Below are 12,656 nucleotides of genomic sequence, written 5' to 3'. Positions count from 1 at the left end.
AAAGCCCCAACACCCTTTTCTCTTGCAACTCCCGCTTCACCCACTACTGCACTGAATGGTGCTTGGGTCCCCGCACAACCATCCCCCTCATTTTGATCTTGAAAGTTGACGCGGAGGCGGCAGCAGCGAGCACGTGCTTGCTGCCAAGTTTCTTAAACCGCCAAATAACACAACCAGCGTTTAATTCACTGCTGGCTGAGATCACTCACCGCGGCATGCGTGTTTATCAAAAAGCCCATCTTGTCCTAATTTACTGCACGTGACTGACGTAACAGCCAGCTGATTGCATTCCCGTGCGGCGTCAAGGGATGAGTCGATGTCTCTGGACCGGGCGCCTTCCAAGTGGCTGCACGCAAAGGCCGGGGTGAGGTGGGATGGGAGGAGGGCCGGAAGGCAGGCCTCTGCCAAGTGCGCGCCGCTTTGAGAATTCAGAGATCACAGTTTAGGAAGGCGCAGTCTTTGTTCAAGTTGGGAGTTCATAGCTCCTTCCATTTTCAAGCTAATGGGGCTAGACTCTGTTTTTTTCCACTTTTAAACCAAATTGTGCTTTTTTGTACACTGTCCCTATGGACATTCATGCATGATGATGTGCTCCTCCAGTCCATGTTTTATATTCGAATTCTGGGAATTGTAGCCTTCTTTATTCCATTATAAACAGAACTACGATTCCCAGAATTCCCGGAATTTCAAAGTAAAAAACCTGGACTGGAGCAGCACTACAGCATGGACACGTGGAACTTGGCTGATTATTTAAGCGTTCCTGGCCTGTCAGGGATTTTCGGTTTTCCCTAAAGTCCCTTTGAATGAAGACAGAAATTAAGAAAAGGAAGCACATTTGCTCCACCACCACCATGTGATCTGACATTAAAATTAAACAATAATAGATGTACGTACCTAGCATAGCTGCAACGTTTCCCAGGTCCATAGGTGAAATGCTGGTCAATTTTTTTCCCTTTGAATTATGGGACGTGTAGTCCTGTTTTGTAATGTAGTAACCAAGACTAGACATCCCAGAATTTAAAGAAAAACCCAGGGCTGCACTGACACATCATACATGGACCAGGGAAACTTGACAGGGCTGACCTAGACCTTGTTATAAGTGCCTAGTCTTTCATAAGTGAATCTATTTTAGGAGATTTTCTTCTGTCTTTTTGATAAATACAAGGTTACACCTGTGAGACGTGGTTCAAGGGTGGCTGTCAGGGTTACTGGACTTCAAGTGTGACAACTGGAGCGGTTTGCCACTAGTATTGTGGGGCCACTGTACAACTGGACCCTCAAACTGAAGGACTGAATATTCCTTTTCCACACTTGACAAGGCGAGAGGCAGAGCCAGCCAGCGGGAGGTGTTGTAGGGTTAGACAGAGCACTTTAATGCCAAATAATATCTGATTGTCTATTCATTGCTTTACTTTAGAAGAGGAAAGAATATATATATATATATATATATATATATATATGCAAACCAGCGGTAACCTACTTGAGCCGCACTCGAGCTGAAATGAAAGGTTACCAGCCTTTAATGAAAGGTATGGACACAGTTCAACATGCGAAAAATTTAAAACAGCCTTATGTAGCCTGACGCGTTTCGAGAAGTGTTCTCTTCCTCAGAGGCGGGATAAGGTGCGTGCTTCGGCGAACGCTGACATCCCCTTAATTTATGCATGATGACACGCCCCCATTGGGGCTGCTCCATTGAGACAGTGTGCAAGCATTCTGGGAGTTGCAGTGTTCGTGATTCCTCCATTTGAATATGCGCACTCATTACTGTTCGTGACAATGCAGGCCCAAGGTGAGCCTCAGCTCGAGTGCGGCTCAAGTAGGTTACCGCTGGTTTGCATATATATATATATATATATATATATATATATATATATATATATATATCTACTGGCAGACGCCAGTAGATAGTTATAGTTAGGATCGTGTTTCCATAGGAAATCCGCAACATTCTATTTGGAATAACTTTGGCGCCGATTGACGAATCCTCGCGTAATTTTCAAAATAGGTGGGGCGCTCTGCTCCGCTCCTTCCCTGAAAGTCTCGGGGGGATTCGTCAAGCGGGGGCTGAGAAAAAGGGGGGGTCCCAAAACGCGTTTTCCCCATGCATTTTTCGATAGGACCTTTAGTCCAAGCTACAGCCCGAACGGCTGAACAGAATTACTTGAAATTTGGCAGAGAGGTAGTCCTCAGGTCAGGGATGTGCCTTTTGCAGGTCTGGTGGAAATCGGTTCAGTATTTCCTGAGAAAATAGCGTTTAAAAGCATATATATATCTATAAGCGTGCACCGTGCGCGTACGGTAAAACTTACCGTACGCGCACGATGCCGTGCGCGAGCGCGATTCTGATTGGTTGTTAGATCTTAGTAAACATTCGAATCGGTCGAAACCAGGAAGTGTCGGCCGCCATTTTGTCTCTCGCAGTCTGAGGGGGTGAAAAACAAAGGTGGAGAACGTGAAAAGGGGGCAGTGTGGACAGTTCCTGACCCCCTAGCCTTAGTCAGGGGGTCCCAGAAGGACCCCCAAGGGTCAACATTTCCTTAAATTTGTTTGCGAAAAATCGCGGAGTACGCGTAGTGTGCGCGTACGGTAGAAACGGAAAAATTCCGCGAACTGAGTAACGTGGGCGCACGGTGCGCGAAGCGTACCGTGCGCGTACGGTACGCGCACGGTGAAAAACCTTAAAAAAAAATAATAAATAAATACATAACTTAGCATTTAAAAAACCGTACAAATTCACTGAAAAAACCATAGGTTTCACACACGTTATAGTTAGGAATTAGCATTTCAAAAACCTTGCAAATTCACTTAAAAAACCATAGGTTTCACACATGTTATTGTTAGCTGGACATTTCACTCGTGAAAAACCATTGAAATTCCCCCGTTATAGTTAGTGCAGGCAACTATAACTCACACGACCGTAATCCTCTGCTGATGACGTCAGATATTACATCACTGATGACATGTGTGTCTTTCTGAAAAAAAAATATTTGTAATCTATGTATAGCTAAAAATTAGTGGAAGACGACATGGGTAAATAAGTGTCTAAATACAGTGATGTAATATCTGACACCATCAGCAGAGGATTGCGGTCGCGTGAGTTATAGTTGCCTGCACTAACTATAACGGGGAATTTCAATGGTTTTTCACGAGTGAAATGTCCAGCTAACTATAACATGTGTGAAACCTATGGTTTTTTAAGTGAATATATATATATATATATATATATATATATATATATATATATATATATATATATATATATTCATTCTCTCTCTCACTCTCACGTAGTTATAGTTAGGACCTAATTTCCATAGGAAAAGCATTCTTTTTTACTTGCTTATGTCTTTGGCACCGCTTGACGAATCTTCAAAAAATGTTATTCTTTTATCATATTTATGACACCAACAAGAATATTTATTTATATACTTATATTTATGTATATATTTATATATAGTTCTTTTAACAACCGAACAACGTCATTGCCCTTCATTAGTAATATGATTGAATGTTTCTTATAACAATGTCTTTTGCCATAATTGGGCACAACAAAATAAGTGTGTTTTAGAAGATTGTTCATTATGATTATTTAATAATGATGATTTTTTTTAATTTCAATGTTTCTATATAAAAAAAAGACATACCGACACAGGCGCGTAGCTAGGGGGGGGGGGGGGCGGTGGGGGCGGACCGCCCCAGGCGGCACTATATTTAGGGCGGCTGCGGCGGCCTTTATAATTTATTTAGGGACACGGTGTCACTAAATAAATTATAAAGTCCGCCGCGGCCGCAACGGCGCGCGCGGCCGGGCGGCCCAGTTTGAGTGCATGCAGCGCGCTGCGCACTGCGCGCACTGACCTACTTGGTTGTAGTGCTGAGTGCGCCAGTGCGTCAGCGACTGCTGCTGCAATTGCCACCATGATGATTGATGACCGTTAATCTGCCCGCGCGGTGCCGCCCGCGTATACTGGTCCCATCCCAGCCTGCTCCAGGGCCGTCAGTCTTGGAGAGCGCGCGCCAGCGCTACCAATGACGGACCTGGGCTACATTTTTGCCCGGCCCTCGCGATGAGAACGTAGCGGTGACGCGTCACGCGCTTCACCACTACGCACTCTCGTGAGTACCTTGTGGCCTGGGGCAGTCTGCTCTGCTGCGTCCGACTCCGTGGATAATTCGTTTTAGTGCAGTAGTAGGTAAGAGAATGTGTTTCTTTTAAAAAAAAATACGCAGGTCCAGCAGGACACGTACTTCGTGTGCGCTTTATTTAAATAGTTGTTATCATTATCATGGCCGATGCAGGACAACAATAAGACAATAAAAGATGCCCCAATAACGCTGGTGATTAATGATCCGCTGGAGAGCAATTATTTGTCTGTTAGTAGTTTTTAAATGCAGATGAACTGTATTTTGTGTGGAAGCTCAGTGGGTTGCTGCCTTTGCCACAGAGATCCTTGTGTTACTTGCAGTTCAGAAGTTACAATCCTAACGTAGGACAGTGACCAATGAACTGTCACCAAAGAGCTCTGCATAAAAACATGAATGGTATAGATTTGTTTTGTGATATAGTTAGAACTTCCTCAGTCTTTCATCATTCTAATGTTGCTAAAATGAGTATGTTTGGGCAGAGATACATTTTTATCAGTAAAGCTGACCCCCATGGAATACTCTTTTAAATCCTAAGGTTGTGTTTCCCCAGACCCAACCCTCTCAAAATATACTTCCCACCAGTATGGATGACATGTGATTCCTACACCTTGTAATCCTCATTGGCTTATGTGACGTTCCCCGTAGACTGATTTACATACTTGTATGATTCATTGTCTCTGTATAATGTGTTCGTGGTGTAAAGTACTGACACACTCTACTGATATGAGTAGCGCTAAGCAACAAATGCATATGAGAGAGGGGCTATGGAGCGCTGAGGGGCACTGGTGGAGGGTGGCAGTGAGGGAATCTGAGGAGGAGGTAGTTGGAGGGGCTGTGGAGCGATGAGGGGCACTGGTGGAGGGTGACTGCAGGGCTCGAGTCGGGGTAATAATAATAATACTGGATTTTATAAAGCGCGAACAGCTACCTCACGAGGAGGTGTCCCGGCGCTAGAGGAACCACAGAAGTCCTGGGGCAGAGATAGAAGACCTAGGCGGGTGCCAGGGGTACCAGGCGGGTGGATGGCGTCCCCTCACTTATTTTAACGGGAGCTCGATTACTGGAGCAAATGGAGCCACACATTTACTCTTTGGCCTCTCTGGGGCGAGATCGGAGCTCATTCAGAACGCTGCTCACGCGCTGGCTTCTCTGATGCAATGGCATCTAAGGGGTGAGCGAGGGGAGGCAATGAGTCTGATGGTGCAAGACACCTTTCGTGACATCACTTGCAGTTGTGACGTCAGCGTCCCCCCACTTCTTTTTTTAGGACTTGTGCCCTGGGTGACAGTGAGGGAATCCGAGGAAGAGGTCATGGTGTGGAGGGGGAGCTAGGGTGAGATGAGGAACACTGGTGGAGGGTGGTAGTGAGGGAGTCTGAGGAGGAGGTCATGAGGGGGAGAGGCTACAGAGAGATAAGGGGCACTGGTGGATGGTGGCAGTGAGGGAGTCCAAGGAGGAGGCCATGAGGGGGAGGGGCTATGGGGAGATGAGGGGCACTTGTGGCGTGAGGCAGTGAGGGAATCTGAGGAGGAGGTCACTAGGAGGGTAATGGAGGGATGAGGGGCACTGTTGGAAGGTGGTAGTAAAGGTATTTACGGAGAAAGAGGTTATTAGTGTGGCGCCAAAAAAGATTTTCGCATCAGCGCTAAAGCCGGCCCTGTCATGGCCTTTCTGTTTTTGTTTATTTAATTAGCAGTCGGGTCATAAGGGCTACTGTGGAACATACTTTAAAGTGCATGCTAATTATATTTACTGCTATATTCAATGTTTTAAGTTTGAAGGTGATTTTACTAATGTTTTTACCAGGAAAAAGCAAAGTGGAGCCCGATGGTGCCTGATATGGGGCTGGGGCCCAAGGTCAGCTGTGAGATAAGGTGCACTGGAGAGAGGAGTGGATAATCACGCCTTTAAGGGAGAGCGTTGCCGAGTCCGGGGTCAGGTGGAGGTAGTAATGAAGAGGGACTCTCCCTGAAGGCTCGCACAGAGGGAGCCTGTAAGGGAGTGCGTTGCAGAGTCCGGGGTCAGGTGGAGGTAGTAATGAAGAGGGATCCTCCATGAAGGCTCGAACAGATGGAGCCTGAGTAGTATCACTTGCCTGATACTCCCACCTCAGAAACCTCCTCTTCCCATCAAAGGAACATTACATGGGAAGTGATAATATTTAGAAAGAGATTTGGAAAAGACTGAGTTTTACTGATCCTATTTTTCTTGTTTCTTCTGAATATCCAAGGAGTGCCGCAGCGCCGGAACAGTTTGTCCGGGTCTTGGATAGAGTTGAACAAGTTCCCATGGCCCCCACAACTGTGTTTAAGGATTGTGATCATAATGTGTCGCCCCTCCCTGTATTTTAGCTTTGGGCCCCCAGGCAGGCTGTGCACCATGTGTGTGCTGAGGCTGCTGTGAAGGAGAGATGCACTATTACAACCTGGTTTTGGGTACCAAGAGCACATGTCTTTTCATTCCCAGGGAGTTGGTTGCTGCTGCTTGGAAGTAATGACAGGGAGCGACCCCTGGTTGTTGCCTTTGGGCCACCAGAGTGGGCTTTGTATCCGGTATGTGTTGGCAAGGTGGAGCTGACTGACCCCTTTGTGCTGCGTTTAGTTTTAAGGGCACACAGTGAGTCATTCCCTGTGAATAATTAATTTGCTGTTTTTGAAAGATAAAGAATCACAGGCTTCGACACTGTTAAGTTGGTTTTGGATCCACAGAGCACATCACATTTGTGCCGGTCCCCACTGCTTTAATGGGGGGGGGGGGGACCATGATGTATGGTCATTTAATGTCAGCTGTAGATGAAGGTTACATGAACAGTGTCATGTATGTGCATGTTTGCATTGTGTTGAGGGGATTACCAGGTAATTGTTCACGCAGCTCTCTGATGGATGTCACATGCGGTTTTTCTGAGTCCCCAGATAGATCATGCAGTCTGTGTGTTCTCTTTTGTACTGCCAGTCACCGGTGTATTCAACTGTGTAGCCTTGGACCGTGTCATGTATGTGCATGTAACTTGCATGATCAAGGTAACTATTAGCGGCGATACTACGTGTCTCTCTGACCTCTTTGAAGTGCATGCCCCCCCCTGGGGGGGGGGGGGGGGGGGCGGCAATCTGAGGGATAGCCCCGGGCGCCACAAGCTCTAGCTACGCCACTGTACCGACAACAAGAGAAGATTGAGAAATTGTTTCTATGTCTATAGTGCTTCATTAAGTATTAATCATGTGATTATGCACTGGCACTTTAAAAATGTGGCTGTTTTCCTCACATGTCATGTGATCAAGGCCTCTGGTAGGCCGAAACGCGTAATGGCGGCAGTGCTGGGTGAAAATAAATAGAAAATTCTTGCACTGATACTTGGGTCTGTGTTCGTCTTTTCCTGAGCAACGTGGAAGCTGGTGACGAATTTTACAACATTGATTCTACCGAGATTGCTTCCTCAGTATTTACGAGACCCCTCCTTCAGTTTTGGGCCGGCAGCAGGAAGCAGATTCACGTTTATCCGGAAAGAATTCTACAGTCCTGTAAGGACCAGCCGCAGCAGCCCACGGAACAATCCTCCACGCCCTAGACGAGAGTGTCGAAGCCCGAGTCGGAGGACCCGAGCAACCTCAAGGAACTCGCTGAGGTAAATGAGGGATAAACGTATGGTCTGGTGAAGGAGTGTACGTGAGCTAAGCTCGTGATATTTTATCGGAGGCGATTGCTCGCAAGTTGATATTGCACCCGAAATTCAGCACAATGGCCGCTGACGTGTTGAGGAGCCGTGAGAAGGCGGCGAATGAAATGTTTGAAGATTCACCGGCTGGTGAACTTCCGCAAATATTACAAGCAACAGTAACAGCAACTGGCACCCCCCCACTGAAATAACTTTAAAAAAACTGGAGCAGCTTATGCGTACAGAGCAGGCTAAGTGGTGGGAGCACCGTTCACTATCGAGGTATTTAGAAGTAGGACGGATACCTAGAGGACTGCGCATAATGTTAGTACCGAGCTACGAACATCCTGACCCCAATATGCTCAGCGAATGGTCGGAAAGCAGCCTGGATTCATCTGGTCGACTTGTGAGAATTCTAATTAAATATGCTGAGAGTGATCGGGCAGCGTTACAGATTAAAATTGAGGAAACCAATGCTGAGATTAACAAAATGGAACCATCAGATAATGCCAAAAGATACCGTGAAGAAATGCTCAGTCGGCTAAAGAAAGAGGAGGAAATAATAAAAAAACGAAAAGCGTTTAAATTTCAAAGGGACAAACTGGACTATGAAAATGGGCAAATTTTTAATTTTGCTAAAAAGTTTGATTCCCTAAGGACCCCGAATCAACATCCGACCATTACTTCACAAGCTTGTGAAAGAGATGTTTTAGAACCAACATCGTCGGTATCCGATCTCAGTTCAGCAGTAGAGAATGAGTCGGATAATGAACAACAACGCCTAACATCAAGATTGGGGTTTCCACGACCATCCCTGGCACAAGAAGTGGATTATCTATGCCAGGATTGACGGTCAACTCTACGGCCACGCATGGGAAATGCAAACAAGCCCAGCGAGCAAATGCGAAACGCCGTGAACGACGACTCAGCAACAAAAGGCGGCAAACAAACCAGCAACAAAAAAATGGCATACAAGCAGAACAAACGATGGAACCGCAAATAAAGGACTATGGCAAAGGGTTGAACGATCCCCAAACAATCGTTAACCTCATATCAACACCATTAAGTACACTTGAAACTGACATTTTATCACTAGGTTTGACTTACAGTGCAGCCAGCGACTTCAACTATGCCCAGACGCGGATTGATATTTACAAATTCACTAGAAAAATGAAGTTATGTAAATACTTTGCACTCACCAAATATCAACGAGAGAAACAATCTAAGACAACCTTACAAGTAACATCAGATTTGAGTGCCAATGATCTGGGAGCGTTACAAAGCCTTTCTGATCTGGCAGAAGAAAGTAACGGTGACATCAATAAAGAACTAATTACACTGAATATGACTGGCAGCACACATTTTAAGGCAAAATCTACCTTTACTCCTATCATGCTTCATGATAATATTGATACATTTTCAGAATTGATTACAATTGAATTAAAAAGATTGTACAAATCCATTGGTTACTCTAGACGTAGATATACACACCAGAACAAGTGTTATTCCCAACTTATTAAGAAGCTTCAATCCAACGGCAGTATTATTGTACGGCAGGCAGACAAGGGGGGGAAACATGGTTTTATGGTCTAGAGAATTGTATCTGGAAGAGGCATTGAGTCAGCTGAATGACCATAGCGGCTATAGGAGAAGTGAGATTGGTAAAGTAAAACAAATGTGGTGTGATTTCTATTTAAAGTTGACTGCTTGGAGAAGTGCGGGTCTTATAAGTATTGACGAACTTAAATTTCTTAAAAATGATCATCCGGTCATACCGGCCATGTATTTCATACCTAAAGTGCACAAAGGTTTAGAAAGACCCCCAGGCAGACCCATTATCTCGGCTAGGAATAGTATCACTGAAAACACCTCCAGATATGTAGATTATTTTCTACAGGAGCATGTCAAACAGCTCCCATCATACATCCGTGACACCAGTGAATTCCTAAACAAAATCAAAGACATTAAATGGGACCCAGGATATCTATTGATTACACTTGATGTCACTAGCCTTTATACCAGCATTCATCATCTAGATGGTATAAAGGCAGTGGAACATTGCCTTGGCACTAATTCCATCCACATGAGCAACCATAATAAAATGTTGGTAACTATGATTCATACCTGCTTGCATAACAACTTCTTTATGTTTCAAAATCAAATATAACAGCAGGTCAGGGGTGTTGCAATGGGGGCTTGCTTCTCTCCCAGTTATGCTTGTTTGCATATGGGACTGTGGGAGGAGCAAGTCCTCAGGTCAACTTTCTCTGAAATACGAGCTACTCATGTGATTTGCTGGTACCGATTCATTGATGATCTTTTTATTATTTGGAAAGGTACTGAAGTACAGGCCATGAATTTTGTAGATCAGATCAATGTCAATACCCTCAATTTGGAATTCACAGCCAATATGAGTAAGGAAATCATCACATTTCTTGATGTAGAGGTATACAACTGTGAGGGTCAAATACAAACGAGGCTCCACAGAAAACCCACTGCTGGGAATTCTATACTCCATGCTTCTAGCCATCATCCAGGCCATCTGATTCGCAGCATTCCCTATGGAGAAATGTTGCGCATCAGACGGATCTGTAGCCAGCAGGAGGAATGTCTGTTGGCACAAAACAAAAGCAGAAAAAGATTTCTAGCTAGGGGCTATACAGCAAAAGATGTTGACCAGGCTACTAGAAGAGCTAATCAAACTTCTAGGACGGTGTGAGAAAGTGCCATCTTTCTTGCATGGTATGCCCCCACTTCTTGCTGAATTGCTGAATGTACTTTGACTGAGTGTGCCCTGGACTCCTGCCAATCAGGTGCCCAGGGCCTATGTTCCTTCCCTAAAACAAACCAAACCCAAATTGGCAAACCCTGGCCACATGTCAGCCCCTGGTAAATGGTACACTAGGTACCCAGGGCCTTGTGACCAGGGAAGGCCTCTAAGGGCTGCAGCACTCATTGTGCCACCCTTAGAGGCCCTGTACCCTTACACACCCACACTGCCTTTGCAGGCTGAGTGTTTGGATGCAAGACAAAAACAAAGTTGACATGACACACATCCCTGTGTGCCATGCCCATCACCTACACTGCCACGTCAAACACGAGCTCCACAGCACCATAATGGCAACACTAAAGACTGAGAAGTTTGGTATCAAACTTCTCAGCACATTAAACCCACACTGATGCCAGTGTGGGATTTAATGTACCCAGCACCCCAGAGGGCATCTTAGAGGTGCCCCCTTAAACCTAACCTACAATCCACGTCTGCTCTGAGGCTGCCTAGGCTGCCACCCAGCAGACATGTTGCTGGACCCCTGGGTAGGAGAGCCCCTGCTCTCCTGGGCCTGCAACAATGCACATCCTGGGCGAGGTGTAAATCTCCTCCCCCAGGATGGGCAGGGGGAAGCGTCAAAGGCTTCCCCAGACCACTGCAACCCCCCACTCTGGCGGGAAGCTTTGGCTGGAAACCCCAAATAAGGACAGAGGATGTGCCAGCCTGCCAACCCCACCCCTCAGGTGGGGGAGGCGAGGTGAAGCACATCTCCGGGCTCTCGCCATCTTGAAGATGGGGAGCCCTACCCTATCAGGACTAGGCTACTGTCCCCCTCCCACAGGAGAGAGGCAGGATAGGGGGTGTACCCACCCCAGGACACTTCACCTACCTGTAACGTCCCTAAATCTAGTATTTAGGGGCACCCTGAACCTTCCTTCCCCAGATTCCAGATTCAAAACTACAAAGAGCAAGAAGAAAGAAGACCTGCCCTGCAGCTGCTAAAAAGAGGAAGACACCAACTGCTTTGGCCCCAGCCCTACCGGCCTGTCGACCCTCGAACCTGCTCCTGCTCCAACCCGGCATCTCTTGTGGCCAGCAACCTCACCAACCCCGGTGGACCTGGCTACCTTTTGGCTCTAAGCCCCTGGGACTCCCATGAGTAGAGGCTCTACTCAAAACCTACCTCTAACCCCTGGCAGCAGCCCGGAACCGCGAACCCAGCACACTCTGCACCAGCCAAGCCTGGCCAGTGCCGGAGTGAACAAAGACCCCGAGGACGACCCCACGGCGACTGTGACCCCGAGTCCGGCACCCAAGGACCTCCCTCGACACTCCTGAAGAAGCCTGCAGCCTCAGAACAAGGTGCCCCCCCCACCGCGATCAACAGAGGGTAAGATTTCTCGACACCAAAAGGCACCCGTGCACGCGGCGCCCCGCGGCCCCCTGTGCCCAATCCTGGGGTACCTACCTATCCTCCAACCACCCAACTTACCTCTCGAAGTGGTGGTACCTCCTGAAGAGTCCTCGTCCCAGAGCTTGCAGTCTTTTTCTAAACCGGAGATTTCCCATTGAAATCAATTGAGCTCCCGAAGGCTCAAAAGCACTCTGCACCCAGCCGCCCGAGTGGCCCTGGCAGTGAAAACTCTACACCTACCTACTTCCCCACTTGCCCTGAGTAAGTGACCAGGAGCCCAGCTCCCACAGCCGCGTGGCTTGCCAGTCAGCAGCCACCAACCAATGCCCCCCTATCCCTCATAGGATAACATTGGGCCTAACTCTCTCTGCACCCGGCCGCCCTAGAGTCGCTGAGGGTGAACCAACTGTACCTACCTGACCCTGGGGGACCCCTGAGTCTATGCCCAGAACCTCAACTCTGCCTTAAACCGATAACTCTATTTTCCTCATAGAAGAAATTTCAGGAAAAAGCCAGTCAATGTTACCCTAAGTGTGGACTTTTCAAATCTTAAAATATTCACCAAAAATCAGCCGAGTAACGAAAACGAAATTACTCACCTGCTCTTAGGTGAGCTCCCAGTGCTGGATCTTGGTGCTCAGCACTAACTCTGAAAAATACTTACAACTGTACTT

This window comes from Triturus cristatus, chromosome 1_2 (assembly GCF_964204655.1).
Source record: "Triturus cristatus chromosome 1_2, aTriCri1.1, whole genome shotgun sequence".
Taxonomy (NCBI): domain Eukaryota; kingdom Metazoa; phylum Chordata; class Amphibia; order Caudata; family Salamandridae; genus Triturus; species Triturus cristatus.
Note: the sequence above shows the minus strand (reverse complement) of the source record.